This window comes from Eurosta solidaginis, chromosome X (genome assembly GCF_040869045.1).
Source record: "Eurosta solidaginis isolate ZX-2024a chromosome X, ASM4086904v1, whole genome shotgun sequence".
Lineage (NCBI taxonomy): Eukaryota > Metazoa > Arthropoda > Insecta > Diptera > Tephritidae > Eurosta > Eurosta solidaginis.
Window position 1 is genome coordinate 153637135 of NC_090324.1, and position 20642 is coordinate 153657776.

General features: G+C 40.7%; 1 non-coding gene across 1 annotated transcript; it reads left to right on the plus strand.

The window, feature by feature from the left end:
* Window positions 1–7835: 7835 nt before the first annotated feature.
* TRNAK-CUU (transfer RNA lysine (anticodon CUU)) lies at window positions 7836–7908 on the plus strand. Its single transcript has one exon. It is a non-coding gene; the product is annotated as a tRNA-Lys (tRNA).
* The last annotated feature ends 12734 nt before the right edge of the window (window positions 7909–20642 follow it).

The window sequence follows — 20642 nt, forward strand, 5'->3', positions numbered from 1 at the left end:
CACTTTCCTTTACACTCACTGGCACCGATAAAATAATACTTTGGCCCGTTGCCTAACGTTGTGCCCTTTTATAACTACCGCCGTGGTAAGGAACGTTACCCAGAAACGGAAAATTTTTACCATTACATGTCAACCTTTCTTTTCGGCTTTCCCGTATTTTCCATCTATACAATCATGCACTCATACATTCATACGCTTACCGCTCCACACAACGAACACCTACACAGATACAATTGGTTCGTGCGTTGACCGCTCACACTGATGCATTCACACGCTCATAGCCTTGCACAAATACACCTCCACGTACATAACACAGAACAAAACAAACACATAGGTGTATGGCATTCATCGATGCTGCTCAGTTATTAGCAGCATGGGGACATTTTATTTATCATCCCAGCATGATGCCTAGCGCAACATCTTACTTCCGCTGCAACATTGTGTTCATTATCGGTACAATGTTGTCAATGTTAATGTTATTATGTTAATGTTATGTTGATGGCAACATTGCGGCTGAGGCACGGACCTGGAGACAAAACACATCGACGCATATACACTCTGCCACTCAGTTAGGCCAGTATGGAGACAGGCTGTCGTTACAGGCTCGCAACCGCCGATGGTGCCTGCACTATGGAGCGTGGGCGTAAAGAATTCAAACGCAGCCTCCTAAATATCATTTCCCGCGTCCAACGTGTGGCCTCGACCCACGACTCAATGCCGGGCCTATTTCTCTTCCCGCCTTTAAACTTTTGTTCTGTTTACTTACAAACTAAATCACTGGGCTAATGCTACTACTTAAACCTATATCACAGATACTACTCTACATATCTAATAGTAAATAAAATATCACAGATAGAGTAAATAAAAAAAATAAATAAAAAATATATAAAGTAAAATAAAATAAAATAACACAAATATCACAGTTAGCAGAACAATTAAAAAAATTTATAGGATAAAATATCACAGATCCAATAGTCGAGTAGGTAAAATAAATAAATAAATAAAAAAAATAAATAAATGCAAAAATAATCAAATAAATAAAAAGGTAAAAAAAAAAAATAAATAAAAATAATTTAATAATATAATCACATACGTCAATAAATTAATAAATACAATACGTCGACAAATAAATAAATAACATAGAACAAGAGTACTAGCACTACGAAAAACATTAAACTATTTTGCAAACATGTCTTTAGCATGGTATACGCCGATCTTTTTCCCATTACTATCGCCAAGCTCGTACATTGAATTACATATAAAATTAAGTACGATACATTTTACTTGTTTCGGAGCTAGCTTGGCGTTGTAGTTATCGACCTGGGAACTTTGCTTAAAGTTTCGGCGGTATACCACTTGTCCAATTTGAAACTTTACATCTCTACTTCTAGTGTCATATATCTTTTTACTCCTATCATGGGCCAACTTCAGCTCTTTCATAATCTTGTTCCTAATCATTTGCATTCTATCGCTTGTTGCCTCTATCTCACAATCAACATCCTTTACCGCCGCCAGCTTTCGGTATAGCTCGTATGATGCAGCATGCTCTATCATAGGCATACCGAAAGTGGCATAATATGGAGACATGTTGATGGCTGAGTGTACAACGCTGCGGAGGGCAAATGCGGCATCGCTGACGCATTTGTCCCAGTTTTTCTGGTTATCCCTTATAAAGGATCTAATGATCTGCAGAACAGATCTATTTACCCTCTCCGCAGCGTTACCCTGTGGCGAATAAAATGCAGTTTTTATATGTTTGGTACCATATTTTTCTAAAAAGTTGTTGAAGATCTCAGACACAAACTGTTTTCCGTTGTCCGAATGGACATATTCGGGCACGCCGAATACGTGGAAAACATCTTTCTCTAAATATTTTATGACTTCAGCTGAAGTGGCTCTTCTCATCGGTTTTAAAAACACAAACTTCGAGAAATGATCTAAACATACAAAGACATACACATGACCCTCACTAGTACGCGGATAAGGACCCATAAAATCAATGAACAGACGTTGGAAAGGTTGCTCTGTGAGCTTTTGCTTTCCCATCATGGGTTGTTTAAACACGTTTTGAGTTTTGTTAGTTTTGCAGGTTTCGCAGTCTTTTACATGGGCGCATACGTCGGTGACCATTCCTGGCCAGTAATATTTCTGACGTAGTCGTGACAGTGTCTTGTGGATGCCACCATGACCAGCGGACGGTGAGCTATGAGACGACTCTACCAGCCCCAGTCGCAGTTCCGACGGAACCCAGAGCTTCCAGGTCTGGTCCGCTAGAAGATCGTCCCCCCTGTCGAATTGCGTCCGTTTATAAACGTAACCGTCCGATATGCATAAGTCTGGCAACTTATCTTTGTTCTCGGTCACCGTCTTTTTTAACTCCGTATACTCCTCCGACTCGAAGCACGGTGACTCGAGACACACGTCTATGGCTCTGTCGTTCGTCTGTATTTCGTCCATGTGCATTCGTGAGAGTGTGTCGGGAACCACGTTTTGCGCACCTTTTCGGTGTTGGATATCGAAATCATAACCCTGGAGTTTCAAACTCCACCTTGCCAACCTCCCAGAAAGATCTTTCTGATTCATGAGCCATTTGAGGCTGGCATGATCAGTTATGATGGTGAACGGGGTTCCTTCCACATAAGGTCGGAATCTTTTCACACTCACGATCGCGGCGTAGCATTCAAGTTCAGTAATGCTATAGTTTTTCTCCGCCTTATTAAGTTTTGCCGAAACGTAGGCAATCGGTCTTTCGTTCTGGTCATCGTCCAGTTGAAACAAAACCCCTCCCACTCCGTCCGTTGATGCATCACATTGAATATAGAAACGACGCTTAAAGTCAGGATATGTGAGCACCGGTGCAGAAACCAAACTCTGCTTTAAAATTTCAAATGATTTTATTGCTTCTTCCGTCATTGCAAACTTTTTGATTTGTCTTTCTTGAGGCAGTCGTGCAGCGGGGCTGCAATAGTCGCATAGTCCTGTATAAAACATCGGTACCAGCCCGACATACCCAGGTACCGTCATAGTTGCTTCGGGGTTTTCGGAACTGGAAAGTCCCTCACAGCTACCACTTTGTTGGCGTCCGTCCTGATACATCCATCCCCGACTACGTACCCTAGATATCGAACTTCTTTGAAACAAAACTTGCTCTTTTCGACATTAATTGTTAACTTAGCCTCGCGAAGACATCGAGCGACCTTTTCCAGTAAACACATATGGGACTCGAAATCTACAGAACAAACTAACAAATCGTCAAGATAAACAAAAACACATTCACGTAAAGCGGCCGGAATGACCTTGTCCATGAGACGACACATTCGTTGTGCTGCATTGCACAACCCGAAAGGCATGACGGTAAATTGGTAAAGGGGTCGGCCAGGGACAGTAAAAGCAGTCTTTTCTCTTGACTTTCTCTCCAGAGGAATCTGCCAGAAACCATCCTTCAAATCTATCGCGGAAATAAATCATGTATTTTGTAGTCGGCTGAGGATTCCATCAATGTGGGGTAAGGGGTAGGCATCCTTAATTGTTCGTTCGTTGACTTCGCGAGCGTCAAGGCACAAGCGGTTTTTCGTCCCTTTTATTACCAGCGATACCTGCGAATTCCAGCTGCTGTTGGACTCCTCGATGACTCCCATGTCCAACATTCGATCTAACTCTGCGTATATGAATTTTTGAATAGCTGGTGAAATCGGGCAATGGCGCTGCTTTACTGGCAGATTCTCGTTAACCACCTCGATGACGTGTTCCTCCTTATCTGTTTGGCCTAACCCTAATACCGCGAAGGACGGGAATTGGGCTTTTACACGCTCCAACCTACTATTTTGCTCCGGCGTTAAAACGTGCTGCACAGCATCGAAAGACAAGTCACCCTCGGCGGGCACGAGCTCCGCCACACTGGCAACACTTGGACACACATTCCCATTCATACCTTTGCTCACCACACTCATACCAAAGTCCTGCCAAAAATCTATGCCGAGATAAACCTGTTGCTGCAAGCCTGGTACTATTAAAAATTCCAAATCTTTTGTGGCATTATCCCAAACCACAGGTAACTTTATTACCCCCACCACAGCGGTTTCCTCCCCGTTCGCGGTCCGGATATTTTGACCCCTGATCGGCACAATCAAGACCTCTTTACCGCACAGGAGTGCCGCTGAGCCTTTTCCTAAACAGCTGGCACTCGCCCCTGAGTCCAAGAGAGCTAAAACTTCCCTACCTCCTATCGCGGTTTTTGCAAAAAATCTATTGTCACCTTTTACAGTGACAATTGTCGCGACAATTTTGCTTCGCAACTTCTTAAAATATCTCCTTTTCTCCCTCATCTTATGAATCTTCTCAAAATTTCTCTTTTTCCTATTAGTACTTATGGTGTCACAAAATATCCTTCTTCTGGCTTCTTCATACTATATCTTTCTTTGGTGTAAACCCTTTACCTCGCGTTTTTCCACCGTCCCTTGTGGTTTCCTAACCTCCTCTCTCTGTTCTATTTCTTCTTTCTTCAAAATTTTTATTTCAGGTCTGCCGGGTTGCCTGACTCCTGGCTGGAGTCCCCGGTCAACTCCGCCAGCCTCGGGTTTCCCTGTTTGGGCTTAAACACGCAAAAGGACGAATCACTTCCACACGCAAAACAGACCATATTGTGGAACGAGGACGAACATTTATTTGGTTTTTGTGCTTCTGCCGGGTTTTTCACAAAGTGATCCACCGGCATACCGCACGAAAAACACAACATCAAGTGGAAGGGTGATGCACAAAAGGAATTGACGGTACAGTTGGACACGGAGGGACTAACAGAAGGACGAACCCTATTGGGATTGGCTGTGGTTTGGTGTTGGGATAAGGATTGGGATTGGTGTTGGGGTGGGCGCTGAGGCTTCCTATCAAAAGCTTCTAACTTTCTCTCTCCCAGTATATCGGGCTGTTCGAACCCTATCTCACTAACTGGTCTGGACCGGTTCTTATTTTCCCTAATGAGTTTTTCCGCTCTCTTACACTCAGCTTTGAGCTCCGCCAACGAGTCCATTTTAATGGCGAAGGTCAGGTTGGCTAGGTACGGTTTAAGATTTCCCCTAATTATGCCAACCAATTCCCTCTCAGGGATCCTCTTCCGCAAACGGAACGTCAGGTTGTGGACTTCGCTATAGAAGTCGTCGCAAGCTTCTGCGGGCTGCTGTTTCCATTCAATTATTTCACGGATTATTTCATAGTCGGAATCGGCGGACTTGAAGTGACTTAGCAGTTCTGCTTTCAGACGAAAATACCCAAAATCGGGATCATCGGAATGGTCTTCGGGCACCTGCCAATACCACTTCAAGGCACCGCCGGAAACCAGACAATGAAAGTCCGTGAATAACTGGTAGTAGGAGATGTTGTGTTGTTCCCGTATTCTCTCCACCCGGAATACGAAGCTTTCGATGCTCATTCCCTTGTTTGTCCCATCGAATCTGATGTGCTACTTGTCCAAATCTAATTTTTTCAACCTTGGATGGTTACCACCGTCCCGCTCGGCAGTCCGATTGGTATTTGGCGTACCGTCACGAGCAGTAGTTTCCCCCCTCTGGTTTTGAGGTTGTGGCGTTGATGCCACGGCGGACCGATGTCCCGAAGGTTGCGCGGAAGCCTCCATATCCGCTACGCGACCACCAAGGATATCAACATTGGTCTTAATGCTCCTGACCTCCCCTGCCATTTGCACAACCAAGTCTTGCTGTTGCGCCATCATAGCCATCATTCGGCTCAGCTGTTCGACATTGGTGTCTTAGCGGGTGGCGTCAGGAAGAGGGGCATTAAGACCTCTGGGACCCCCTGCTGGTGCGCCCATCACCGGAACATCGCCCCCTCGGGCACCCTCATCTCCGCTATCCGACATTTGGCACACCAAATCGATCTTCTGGGAAAAGTTCAATGAATTTTCGGCCTCACTTGTAACACGCCTATTGGAATCTAAAATTCCCAATCCCCCAAAAGGTCTTTACTCCGTATATTTTTCCCGGTCTTGGTCAGACATTAACTGTCTGCAGCGGCCAAAACTTTTAATCCAAAAACCCAAAAAAGACGCAGGAACAATCGACTAAATATATATAATACCTCCAAGGAAACGCTATCCCGACCGCAACCCAAATGGAAAAACAAAAAAAAAATTATGCGAAAAAGAAAAAAAACATGAGATGCAAGGAAAATATTCCGGTAAGAGCAATCTGTTTGTATTTGCAGATCCAATAAATAATAAAAAAGTAAATAATATAAGATAATAGGTCCAAATTCACCCAAAACCCAATAAAAAAAAAATATATATATAAATAAAGGATATTAAATAACGGATATAAAAATTACAATATATGTATGTATATAAAAATTCAATTCAATTATTAAGTGATAGGTTTGTGTGTATGTATGTATGTGTATGGTAATTCAAGTGATTTGCGGGTTTATGCGTATGAGAAAAAAAACTTATACGCTAGTATCAAAAACAAAAATGCTTAAGTATATAAAAACAAAAAAAAAATATATTAAAACTGAAGTTAAATTCAGGGGCTATGTGCGTGTGTGTGTGTGAGAATTAAAACAAGGTTTGTTTAGGTGTAAAGTATTATGTATATGCTAATCGAAACATAGAATCTTAGGACTTGCAAACGGGAGAATTCAAATTATATGTTGGCTTGCGTGTGTATGCGTCGCAAGACAAACCTAGTGATCTAGGTTTCACGATTTAAGGGTCTGACCCAGAATCAAAAAAAAAACCTCAGGGATAGAACTGAAAACAAAATTAAACTAAAACTAAAACCAATCTCGAACACTATGTTTGTGTGGGTGAGCTAGGTAAATGTAAATTTTCAAAAAAAAAAAAAACGCAATTCAAGCAAGATGTTTGGAAATAATCCTCCTAAGAAATATTCAGTAAAAAAAATTTCGAATAATCTCGAAACTTCAAGAATATCAAATTTTGAATTTGAAATCAAAAGTTACCAAATGAAATTTAATGTATTAGTATTGGTGTCTGTGGTGCTGCCTTGGCGAAGGTTCAGCGAAGGTGGTTAGTCCGTCTCTATGTATTTGAAGTCTGGTCAATCGTGCTGTCCGTGGAAGTGTGGCACTTCACGTTCAAGAACTTATTCCTATGTGTGTATGCCACACCTCCTACTCCTAAATATCGTGGCGACGACTATAAACCTCACTTACCGGCAGTGCTGGACTCCCGGTAAGGTAGCTTGAACAGCTCGCCACGATCTCCTACCTAAGTCCGTCGCTAGCTAAGTGCCATACCAGTTACCACTTTGTCGAGCTGTTAAAGTTCAACAAAGGAACCCTGACATGGACACTCAGCTAATCCCTATCCTCTGGTCATGATGACACTTGTCGATCAGGTGAACCCACTCGGCGTTGCCATCATGACTGTCCCTGTCCTAAGTCGGAAGACGGAAATAGCGATGGGGCTTGGAAGGGTAAGAAGGTCTGAAGAACAAAATTTGGCAAATTTAAGGAAGGAAAGGTAGAAAAAAAATAGATTAAGAAATTCAAAAATTAAAAGTACGGATTAAAATAAAAAAAATATTGGGAAATTTAAAGTAAGAGGTAGTCAATTAGCGTGGAAATGAAAAATTGATCGGGCTATGAACGTTGAGAATACAAAAGCTAAGAACTGAAAGAAAATTTTTGGAACTAAAAGGAATTAAGGCGGATTTATGTAGATCAAAACAAAACTGAAAGAAATTAACTACATGGAAAGACAAAAAAAAACTAAAAAGATTACCGGGCTATTAACGTTGGGCGCCATTGTTACGTGGCTGACTGTTTGGGTGGTGAGGAGCGGCGGCAAGCAGGTATGCTTGCGGGCCCGGCTAGCTCAGTCGGTAGAGCATGAGACTCTTAATCTCAGGGTCGTGGGTTCGCGCCCCACGTTGGGCGCCATTTTTGTTGTGTAACCGCAGTTCGTTGGCGAGAAGTCATGGCGGGCCAGGCATGCTGGAAGCCCGGGCTAAGCTCGTCCTTGGTCGTGGTTCTTGCCGCAAATGTTCACACACAGCTACACAGACAAAAAAAAAGGTTCATGCCTGTGATTGTGGACAGGAAAAAGGAAAGATAATAGCGGGAGGAAACAGTCCTGTCAGTTGGAGCCGACCCACCCCTTTAGTCCGCAACCCGCGAACTACCTAGGGAATGCTACTTCAATTGTCGGAGCCCAGTAGCATGCTACTACTACTTAAAGTAAGTAAGTTACTATTTTTTTATTTATTATTCAGGTGACATATATTTAATAAATTAGCCCGTATCGAAATTAACATTAACATTTTTTTTGTTTTTGACATTCATTGGCGCATTCTTGAAATATTTTTATATTTAAAGATTAATTAGTACACTTTAAAAGTGCTATCAATTTTAATTAAATTTTGGATACGGTTTTTATGTTCAGTTTTTTAAATTTTATTAATTTCATCATAAATTGTTACATGGGGTCCATCGATATTCTTTATTATGTAGGGTCCTTGATATATATTTCAATGTTTATTTCTCGGTTCTGTTTCTACTAAAACCCTATCATTAATTTTAATTTCTAAGGGCTTAGCCGTTTTATCGTATAATTCTTTATTTCTAATTTTATGTTTATTAATCAAGTTTGTTGCCATTTTTAAATTTTTGCATTCTATATTTTAGCTCTTTTGTATAATTTTCTATATTATAAATCGGATCAATTTGTTCCTTTTTTAATTCATGTGGATTGTAGATTTTCTGCCAAATATTAATTCGAAAGGAGTAAATTTATTATCGAAAACCGAACTACTTGTAGTATTATGTAAAAATATAAAGTATTTCCAATACGTATCCCAATCTGAATACGTTTCATCTAGATATGCAAGTAAATATTCGTTAAAGACTCTATGGTTTCTTTCAACAGTACCAACAGTTTCGTGGTGATAAGCTGTTGAGAAATCATGATAAATTTTTAAAAGTTTAGTTAATTCAGAGAATAATTCATTTTTGTATTCTGTCCCTAAATCGGATGTAATGGCTTTCATTGTACCATATGTTAATATAAAGGTTTCAAAAATAGCACAAGCAATAGTTTTTGCTGATTTAGCTGGTACAGCTACTGTTACCAGGTATTTAGAAAAGTCACAAATCATAGTAACAGCGAACTTGTTACCATACTTTGATTCTGGAAGTGGACCTATTGTATAGACAATTACTATATCAAATGGTTTACAGGGTGTTGGCGTAAGGACAAGGTTTTCTTTTGTTTTGGGTCTCACTTTATTTAAAAGACATTTATTGCAATTTTTCACAAATTTCACGATATCACGTGCCATGTTTTTCCAGTAATATTTAGTTCTTAATTTGGCATATAACCTTTTTGTTCCGCAATGACCTCTTAACAGTGGATCTTCGTCATAAATTGTCATCAGTTTTTGTTCCGTCAATATAATTTGTAATGATTTTAAAATTTCATTTCCGCGGATTTTAAAATTTGTAATTGTAAAATTATTGAAAAATATATCTCCTTTTGGCCATTCTAATTGTTTAATATTGTGATTACCGGCTGCTTTTTCCAGCCTCGAAAGTAACTCATCTAAATTCGTTATTTCGTTAACAGTAACGAAATTAAGTTAGTTATATTTTTTATGTTTTAAATGCGCATAAATTTGTAAGTTGGAGATCTCCTTATTTTTATTATATTGTATATTTGATTTTACTCGCGGTATCTTTTTTGAAAAATCGTATGAAAATTTATCATAAACTTGTACTTTATTATCGTTAGAAATCGTATCATTTAAAGTAATATTTTCGTATTGTAATTCTTGCTGTTTAGTTTGTGATCGCGTTTTAACGGCTAAAACGTGTTTTGCCGAATCTTTAATTTCGTCAATACTTATACGCGAAATTGCATCAGCCACAATATTCGATTCTCCTTTAATATATTCAATTGTAAAGTTGTATTCTGATAAATCTAATCTGATTCTAGAGAGTTTCGAGGAAGGATCTTTCATATTAAATAGAAAAACTAATGGTCTATGGTCTGATTTCACCGTGAAATGTGTACCGTAAACATACGGCCGAAAATGTTTAATAGCAAAATGTATTGCTAAAAGTTCCAACTCTATGATTGCTTTTTTCTGTTCGGCTTTATTGAAAGATTTTGATGCAAAGCAAATCGGTAAATCATTATCTCTATGTTTTTGGCTTAATATAGCGCCGCAACCACTCTTAGATGTATCTACAGTGATAATAAATTCTTTTGAAAAATCAGGGTATTGTAATAGTTGAGGAGACATTAATGATAATCTTAATTTTTCGAAAGCATTTTCGCAAGCATCATTCAAAACAAATTCAACTTTTTTCCGATTTAGACGATTTAAAGGAGCTGCCAGTGACGCAAAGTTAGGTATAAAACGCTTATAATAATTTGCAATTGCAACGAATCGCCTAACAGCGTCTTTGTCTTTAGGCTTAGTGTATTTTTTAATTGCGTCTATTTTTGACTCATCTGGCAGCAGGCCTTTTGAGGTGCATTTATGGCCTAAAAAATTTATTTCGGAACAAGTTTCGAAAACTTTTTCTAAATTTTTGAGGTGATGTGTCTCGCTACAACCGATGGCGATAACATTGTCAACGTACATAAAAGCTTGGTTTGGCGAAATGCCTCAAAATGCTAATGACATCATACGTCAAAAGAGTTTGGTGCTATATTTAAAACGAAAGGTAAAACTTTCCAACGAAAAGCTCCTCGATCTGTACTGAAAGATGTAACGTCTCTAGAATTGACATGAAGTGGTATTTGGTGAAAACCAGAAAAAAGATCTAAAGTCAAAAAATATTTGACTCTGCCAAGATTGTCGAGAATGTCGTCTACACGTGCCAATGGAAATTTGTCTGCGATAAGCTTTTTGTTGACTGCTCTGAAATCAACGCACATACGATAAGGCTTTTGGCCTGAAGGATCGTTTTTCGGTACCAGAATTAAAGGACTGTTATAATTAGAAAAGCTGGGTTCTATTAAATCATTTAGCATTAAATTTTCAACTTGTTTATTAATTTCTTCGCGTTGTGTATATGGTAAACGATAATTTTTTTATATAGACTGGATTTTTATCAGTTAAACGTAGTTTTTGTTCGTAAAAGTTATTTAAAGTCATACGATCAGCATGATTAAGCATAAATCTAGCAATTGTTTTTGAGCATAACTTTACAATTTGATTTTTCAAAATTTTCGTTAATTCTTCTAAGCGTTTTTGATCTTTAGAAGTATCATTGATTTTGTAGACATTTTAGTAGGTGATATCTTCTGTTACGATATTGCAATTGTTGACATGTTTTACTTCGTCAGTAATATTTAAAATTTTTAGAACTGCATTATTTGTGTCAACAATGTACTTTGCCGTAAAAACACCACTACAGATTTCTTGTGAGTCTACAAAAACAGTATTGTCGCATTTTGGTAATTTAAATAAACGATGAACTTCACATCTCGGAGGAATAACTAAAGAATTGGTACTTGTGCCATGCAAAATTGGAATATTTAGAGTTTTTAAGCCGGTATTAATAGTTATGCTATCGCTTTCATAATTAATAATGCATTTATTTAATTTTAACAAGTCTGTTTAGGCCCGAAGCCTAAATTCTTATTAATTTGCGCCACCCTAATAGCACCATATTATCGACGACTAGTTCGCCCACATGCATGTATAGGTGTACATGGGTAGGGTTATGTTGTCCGTACACATATACATGCATGTCGGTATAACTGTGTGGGGAAGCTTCCCCTTAAACCGGAGACTTTTCCCGCGGTTCAACGGTTGTCCTCGACAAGGCAACCGATTACTTTTCCAGCGATCGTTGAACGAACTACAACCAGCCGTCCCGAGAAGCCCCGCCACAATTTTTATTATAAAAGGTAATTAATTTGTGTTCTATGCAATTATTGCCACTTTATTATTATTTAGCATTATTTATAACGAGAGATATCTCGCCTTTCTTTTTTTTGGGTTATTTCAAACCAAATCCAATTGTTGTGCCTCCACTCCTTTGCCGAGTTTGCGACACACCACAATTGTACATGGTCCATTCTCCCCGAAAAAGAAACCAGCGCCGATATAAAGTACAATCCACACGGTACACAACAATTACGAAACAAATATTTTTGGTGATATCTGCATCTTTTGGTGATCACACTCACTTCTTGGTGATATCAACAATTTTCATACAAATCTTCTCTCATACACTCTTGGTGCAATCCACATACACTCAACACTTTTGTATATAAATCGTGCTGGTATTCTTCAACCTTTTGGTGATACGCGTCGTCCACATTACACAAAACTTGGTCTTGGTGATATACACAACTCATACACTTCTTCGTGATACCAGCATTTTTACACTTTTGGTGATATATTTTTGGTGGTATTTCTACAGTTTTCTGGTGGTACTACATAACCTTCTAGCGAATATCTTGGTACACAACCTGGTAATTTACAAGCCGCATTAAACAACAAACAAACTAACTCCAAACTTCACACAGTTGCTACGTAAATTTATATATTTCTTGCCACTTTTTTTTGTTGTTTGGTCATTTTTGAGGTTAATTTTTATTAAAAAAAGTGCCGCGAGTGCTCCGAACCCCTAAACAGTGAAAAGTGAATATTATCAGTGACCAGTCTGTGTGATATAGTGCCTCAATTTTTGTTCTGTGCAATTACTTTCCCCCTACCGCGTGTGTCGATCCGGAGTATTCCACGACCACAGCAAGTTAATACACAAGGGTACCATAACCCCACCCTTTTAAAAGCACCAAAAGCAACTACAGTGACTCTGCACGTATATCCACTCACGAACACGATAATTTAGTTTCACAAATTTTGGAACTGGTAATTTTCACTAGTTCGAGACGTTTGTTATATCGCGCACTCTGCACTTTGCTCCTTTATATTATTTACGTGCGGGTGGCGAGTAACCCACACGGGTGTTTTATTCTTCCCTGGGGAAAATCAGACGATTCGGCCAAGTCTGACCCAAACCACATAAATCGCGCACAATCTCCTAAAACACCGTAATTAACACAAATGTTAAAAATATATAATTTATAATTGTCCAAAGGATTAGTTTGTTTTTTTTAGGTGGGTAGGAATAATTTGTTGATTAAAATGGAAAATTATATCCGTTCAGCTGAGTTAATCACAGAGTTTGAGACAGAGTACAGCCTTATTCCAGAGGAAAATCATAATAAGCACACTCTTTCGATACAGCAAGAAGAGTTGCGCTCCTTATGGAAGAAGGTTAAGTCTGTGTTTGACTCACTGATGGGATCAGACGATGTCGACGCAAATGACGTGTTGGCCATCCGGAAAAAACATATGACTACCTACTCTATTTACATGCGATGCTCATCCACCATATCTGCTGAGGCAGAAAAATATAAAAAAGTTGAAAATAGCGCTATCTCTTAACAAGCACCCACAACTGCACCTCGCGGGCATAAGATCCGCCTCCCTCCTTGCGACACGGAGATTTTCAAAGGTGATTATTTATCATGGCCAACCTTTCGTGACCTGTTTACGGCCAGGGGGTGGAAAAACTATTGCATCTGAAAAACAAGACACAGGGCGAGGCCAAAGATATTGTAAAAAAATGCCCTCTAACAAATGATGGGTTCGATATGGCCTGGAAAAACCTGTGCGAAAGATATGAAAACAACACGCAACTACAAATTCTTTTTAATTTAAAGAAGGTAGAGAGTGTGTGTGGGAGCGCGTTAAAGAAATTACATAGCGATATATACAATTGTCTATCGTCCCTCAAGTGTCACAGAATCGTCACGTCCAATTGGGATGCAATACTAATATATTTGTGTTCGACAAAGTTACCGGAAAGTACCTTGGCTCTATGGGAACAAAGCATAGAACATAAAATGGACATATCTATGTGGGAAGATATGTACAAGTTTCTATCAAATAGGTTTCAGACACTGGATACAGTGTCTAGCTTCACTGGCACTAACGCCCAAAAGGGACAAAAGCCATCAAATACCCGGCATACAACCGAAACCCCCATAAAAAGACTTGGTGCCTTCCAAACGAAGGTATCAAAACCTACATCAAAATCAACATCAAGGATTTTTTGCAAAATGTGCAAAGCTGAACACAGATTACGGAATTGTCCCCGATTCTTTGATTTGATGCCAGTGGAGAGACAGACAGTGACGAGGTGCACCAGTTCGTACAACTGTGCCAAATGCCACTCTCTTCACCACACGCTCCTTCATGCGGATACAGTTCAGCAGACTACGAGGCGCAATCAACTTCAGCACAGGCACAAAAAAGACAGGAATCGGGGCAACCACATTCTTCTGTGAACCATAATGTAAAATCCTGTCATGCTAATTCCAGCACAGGCGTGCTATTAGGAACTGCCCGCGTACACATTCATCATAATGGTACCGACTTCTCCGCGCGGGAACTAATTGATTCAGGATCTGAATGTTCTTTCATGACAGAAAGACTAAAACGCAGAATCAATTTTCCGGCAAGGAAAATGCATGTCCAAGTTTCAGGCATCACCAACGCAGTATCTGCACAAGTGAAAGAGGCATCCACCATCGAGCTACGTTCCCCAGTGGATCCATGCTTCAGCTTGACTACTCCGGTTCTTATTTTAACCAAGCTTACTGGGAATCGGCAGTGTCTGGCAAGCGCTCCGATTGTATTTCTGCCATGAAAAGCTCTCAGTGAAAACTCATCTGCCTAGCAGATGCCGTTCGGAGTCGGCATAAAACATGTAGGTCCCGTCCGGCCAATTTGTAGGGAAAAATCAAGAGGAGCACGACGCAAATTGGAAGAGAAGCTCGGCCTTAGATCTCTTCGGAGATTATCGCGCCTTACATTTATTTATTTTTTTTTACTGGAAATCTGCCATCCTGCCATATCAACACAATGACTATGCAGGCATTCCCAGATTTGGTTTTGGAAGAAAAGAGGTTCTACGTTAACGAAGATGTAGACCTCATACTTGGCGGATACGTATATCCCCAAATTATATTGAGCGGTAAGAATGTAATTAAAACACTTTTGGCCCAAGAGACAGTGTTCGGTTGGATACTAACCGGTCGCATCGAAGTACCGAGTCCAACGAAGAGCATCGTGTCATTTTACAACGATGTTGCGTTGGACAACCAACTAAAAGCATTCTGGGAGTTAGAAAATTTGCCAAAAGCCAAAGTATTTATGCGGATGACGCATATTGCGAAAAACTTTACAGAGAAACAACCAAAAGAAATGAAGATGGGAGGTACATCGTATCTCTCCCATTCAAGCAAGGTAACTCAGAACAGTTAAGTTTAGGAGGATCCCTTAAGCGCGCATGCTCGCAATATTTTCTAAACGAATCTCGGTTAATAAAAAAATCTGGATTTAGGGAAAGAATATATTAGGGTACCCTCGGAATACGAGACGCTCGGACATATGCAAAAAAGCAACCGTATAACCAGTCTAAACGACATTCTCCTACCTGGCCCAGTACTACAAGTAGATCTCCCACTTCCTATTCTGCGTTGGAGACTCTATCGATATGTCTTCAACAGTGATATAGAAAAAATGTATAGGCAAATTTGGATGGATGCCAACCATACCAAATTTCAGAGGATTGTTTTCCGAAAAGACATTAGTGAACCAATAGGCCTCTACGAACTAAAGACGGTAACGTTCGGAGTTAACTGCGCTCCATACCTGGCCATCAGAACGCTTCTACAGCTAGCTGACGATGTTGAAAATTCCCATCCAACAGCATCGATCATCCTGCGAGAATGCATGTACGTAGACGACGTATTAGCCGGAGGACACACCATTGCATCGACCATTAAGGCAAGGGATGAAATCCGACAGGTACTTCAGTCAGCTGGTTTTCCACTTCGTAAATGGACATCAAACTCGGAGGCAGTTCTAAAAGACAACCCGAAAACTGATCGACTAGCGAAGACTTTCTGGCGTTCGAAGACACCAGTACCGTGAAGGCGTTGGGCATAAGATGGAATGCGCACTCCGATATCTTTTATTTTAGAGCAGGGCCACTGGAGGATCCGGAAAATTTAACTAAGCTAGAAATATTGTCAGCCATCGCCAAGCTTTTCGACGCATTAGGGTGGCTCGCCCCAATGGTCATAGTGGTGAAAATATTAATGCAGAATAATTGGTTAGAAGACACCGGATGGGACGAGCCTGTTTCACCAAATACATCAGAACGGTGGAAAAACTTCACCCAACACTATGGCAAAATAGATAACATAAGGATACCGCGGTGGGTACATTTTTCCCCGGAAGACGAAATATAAATCCACGGCTTCTGTGACGCTTCCGAGAAAGCATATGCTGCAGCGGTATATATGCGCGTAAAAAGAGACGATCGGGTTTCCATACACTTACTCTTAGCAAAAACCAGAGTAGCTCCGGTGAAAACTATCTCGCTACCATGTTTAGAACTCTGCGGCGCCGTGCTGCTCACAGAAATGATGGAATCAATATTCCGAAACATAAAGCATTGTTTGCGCGGCGTAGGTTGCCACCCGTCCATCTCCTTCTTGTACATACGTATATCCATGGAATTTATATATATTCCGTATCTTGTACTGTATTTTATTATATGGAATTGTATTATATTGAATTACCCATAAAATCAAAGAATTGTATTTACCCTTAAATTCCCTATTGGGTCTCCTCATCGACGTGTGGCAGCCTCCATCGCGCAAAATTCACCAAATCAACTTCGCCGCAAGGACAGGATGGCGATCTGGCATGATCGCCATCTGCCAGAAAACCACCACCTTTTGGCTATCAAAAATTTTATTAATATTGTTGTCATCTGCACAAGTTCGATATAGTTGTGAAAAGTCTCAATTTTGCTATGCAAGTTAGTCACTCTGATTTTCCTGAATTTCATATTACTATTATAAATTTGCAACATTATTATTATAAGGTTTCGGCAAACCATCGCAAAACGCGCGTAAGCACAAACAAAAGAAATTTTTTGCCGCACACGGATTAAGTTTGATTTTCGTGTGGAGAAAAATCCGTGTAACCATATTTCGCTTAATAAATAAGCTCGCGGATTTTTAAATATCTATATATACATGAAGTTGCAACACATCTTGTGTGAAATAAAGCTTTGTTAGCAAAACTAAAACCAGTCCAATAATTAAAAGAGAAATTGTATAGGGAATAAAGTTTATAAAGCTAAACGCAATACGCCATAATTAATGAAACGAAATGGTCGATTCGTGCATAACCAACTTAATATTTTAACATTGAATTATGCGTAAATATATTTGTGAACATTAAAAAGAAACCCAATTGTTTCATTCTAAATCGAGTGTGAATATCGTTTGAATATACTATTATTACCCAAGTTCATCAAGTTACATTTTGTGGTTGCATCCTTATTGTAAGGCGGCTGCTTTATAGTTATCTTCCCCCGAAGTGTCATTTCCGTCTTCTTGGAGACAAGAGTTTGCCACAGACATCAGTGCAGGTATCACCGTGCAGAGAAGGAAGCAGCGACAGCCGGCACAACATAACCAACCTTGTGGCCATCATCATCACCATCACCGCCTCCAGAGCACCATATCACCAGCAATCCGGAAAGCCACCAGCAGCCCCATCACTCTAAATCGGTGAGTAACACCTTCTCAGTTATCCAATGGTCCTTCGTCGCCATTGACGAACCCAGCCCCTTGTACATTAATATATGTACATATATTAAAACGTTCCCTCCCGTAAATTTTGGTGGATCCCGACCACATAAAATTTTCCCGCCAAAAATACATTTTTCCCGCCAGAAAATATATATGTATATACCCACCACCATATATACACGTACGTAAAAGCGGTGCATTACAAACCGGCAAATCCCACTCATACTTTTACAAAATTAACTTGTGTCCCTTGCGGTATAACATAAATACATATCCCCACATCAGTAGATACCCAGCAGCAAATTCGGCCACATTCTCATAGTTTGAATTACCCAGCAGTAAATTCTGCAGGTCATCTCAACTGATCCCAGACTACTCCCAATTCAGTCTAACTGATCCCAGCCTACTACACTCTCGACCAATAGGAAAACTTATCCCTGTGGTTTTCCCGTAGAAATAAACACTCAGCAATCTCCAAAATAACCAAAATAGCTAAAATAAAATTAAGCAAGTCCCTCTTCAGAATGGCTAGCGTGGTCGAAAGTAAATTTATATCCGAAACGGATCTCTTTTCGGATTACTGCGCTCGGTTCGGCACAACCGAGATCCAAGATAACACCGAGGCATCCCTAAAGATAAAAGACAAAAATATCGATGTGTTCTGGGAAAGGCTACAGAGCGCATATGACGCTGTCGTGGAATCAGATGACAACGATCTTCCCGTCGACTTTAAGGCCTCAGCCTTCAATAAATACCGCGCCTGCCTTATAGCATACGAAGACACAAAGGCAAGAATACGCGATCAGCTCCAGCTAAGGGTACTAAGCAATCCCGTCCCCGCAACAACTACCACTCCCCAAGAAAATTCCGGGATGCACCTCAAAGTACCCGCCTGTGAAACCGAAGTCTTTTTCGGGAGTTATGATCAATGGCCGTCCTTCCGTGACAAGTTCACGGCGGTCTATATCAACCACCCAAAAACTTTCGAGCGCCCAAAAACTGTACCACCTCAGGTACAAAACCCAAGGAAAAGCCGGCCAGATAGTAAATCAATTTCCACTGAGTGATGACAACTTTGCTCTGGCTTGGGAAGCTCTTAAATCCCGTTATGAAAATAAAAGAGTCCTGGTCGACAATCAAATAAAAGTCCTCATGAACCTCAAGCCCATTCCGACTGAAAACAGCGAAGACATTCAGCGACTGCAATCTTCCGTTAATAACTGTCTCCAGATATTAACAACTCAACAAGTCTCGAAAGACAGTTGGGACCCCATCTTAATATATCTGGTAACCTCAAAACTGCCGGAAAATACAGTTGCGCTTTGGGAGCAATCTTTAAGCTCCAGAAGAGACCTACCGAACTGGTCCCAAATGGTTCAGTTTTTGACTACTCGCTTCGAGATAGTGGAACGGGTGGATCAATGGCGACCAGCCAAATCCCGATACATTCCACCCTCCACCAATTTCTCAAAGCCTCCCTCAAGTTAAAACAATCCCCAGTTCAGGCAGGCTCAAACCCCTAACCAAAACCGCAACCCCCCGCAGAACAACAACTACTCTCAAACTCGCACAAATGCTCATGTGGTCGAGCATCAAAAAGTATACACCTGCAGAAAGTGCAAGCAGAACTCCCACACGCTACAAAGCTGCTTGCATTATAAAAAGCTGGCAATCCTTGAACGGAAAAAATTCGTGAGAGAAAGCAATCTCTGCGAAAACTGCCTGTCCAAAACCCACCTCGTAAAAGATTGCACAAGCACAAGAACGTGTCTCCACTGCCAAGGTCGCCACAACTCCACTCTCCACGATACCGGAATATCACACCAAACCAATGGCCCTCGAAGAGCGGCAGCCCAAGTAGCAACTACTCAGGACGTTACCAACCCAGATCCAAACGAGGAACTTCCCACCACCTCAAACGCTGCCCACATCCAATCTTTGCATACAGAAAACGATAGCAAGATTATTCTCCCCACAGCGATAGTGTCCATAGAACACCGAGGGGACTGCTTCAGGCTCAGAGCCTTAGTGGATCAAGGGTCAGAGCGTAGCTTCATCTCGTCGAAAGCTCAAATCAAGCTAGGCCTCCCATATACCCACTCCCTATTTGAAATATCGGGAATGGGAGGCGGAGTAGTACAAACCTCTAACAAGCTATGCTCACTGACCCTAGTCTCAAATGATCACAAGGTGAAAATAAAGGCCCAGGCAATAGTGCTACCTCGGCTCACTAGGCATCTCCCAACACTCAGGCTAAATAACGACCAAATGCGTAAATGGTCCCATCTCAAGCTAGCAGACCAGAACACTCAGAACCCCTCCCAAATTGATCTGGTATTAGGCAGTGATCTTATCCCACAAATAATGCTAAATGGCATTGAAAAGATCTCGCCCACACTGCTAGCACAAAACACGATATTTGGCTGGATAATAAGTGGCCAAACCCCCGAAAAGGTCGGATCACACTCCTCTCAAGCGTGGGAAGTGACGAATGTCCAGCTGAATGAACAGCTAAGGCAATTCTGGGAAATCGAAGAAATACCCAGAGTGCGAGTGGAAACCCCAGAAGATAAAATGTGCGAAGAATTTTATCAAAGCACAACCACTCGCATGGATAACGGTCGATATATGGTTCGGCTCCCATTTAAATCAACATTCCCTAACGATATCGACCTAGGTCAATCCCGTACTGCAGCCCTACGACAGTTCCACGGCATGGAACGTTCCCTCTCAAAAAAGGGCGATCTCAAGCAGCAATACGACGAAGTGTTCGAAGAATATCTGTCCCTAGGCCACATGGAAGAATGCAGTCCCATTGAAATAAAATCCCTGGGTAAATACTGCTCATTCTATCTCCCTCACCATGCAGTCGTAAGGCCAGACAAAAAGACAACAAAAGTCAGAGTTGTGTTCAACGCCTCCAAAAAGTCGGGTTCCGGTCACTCCGTCAACGATGTTTTATGTACCGAAC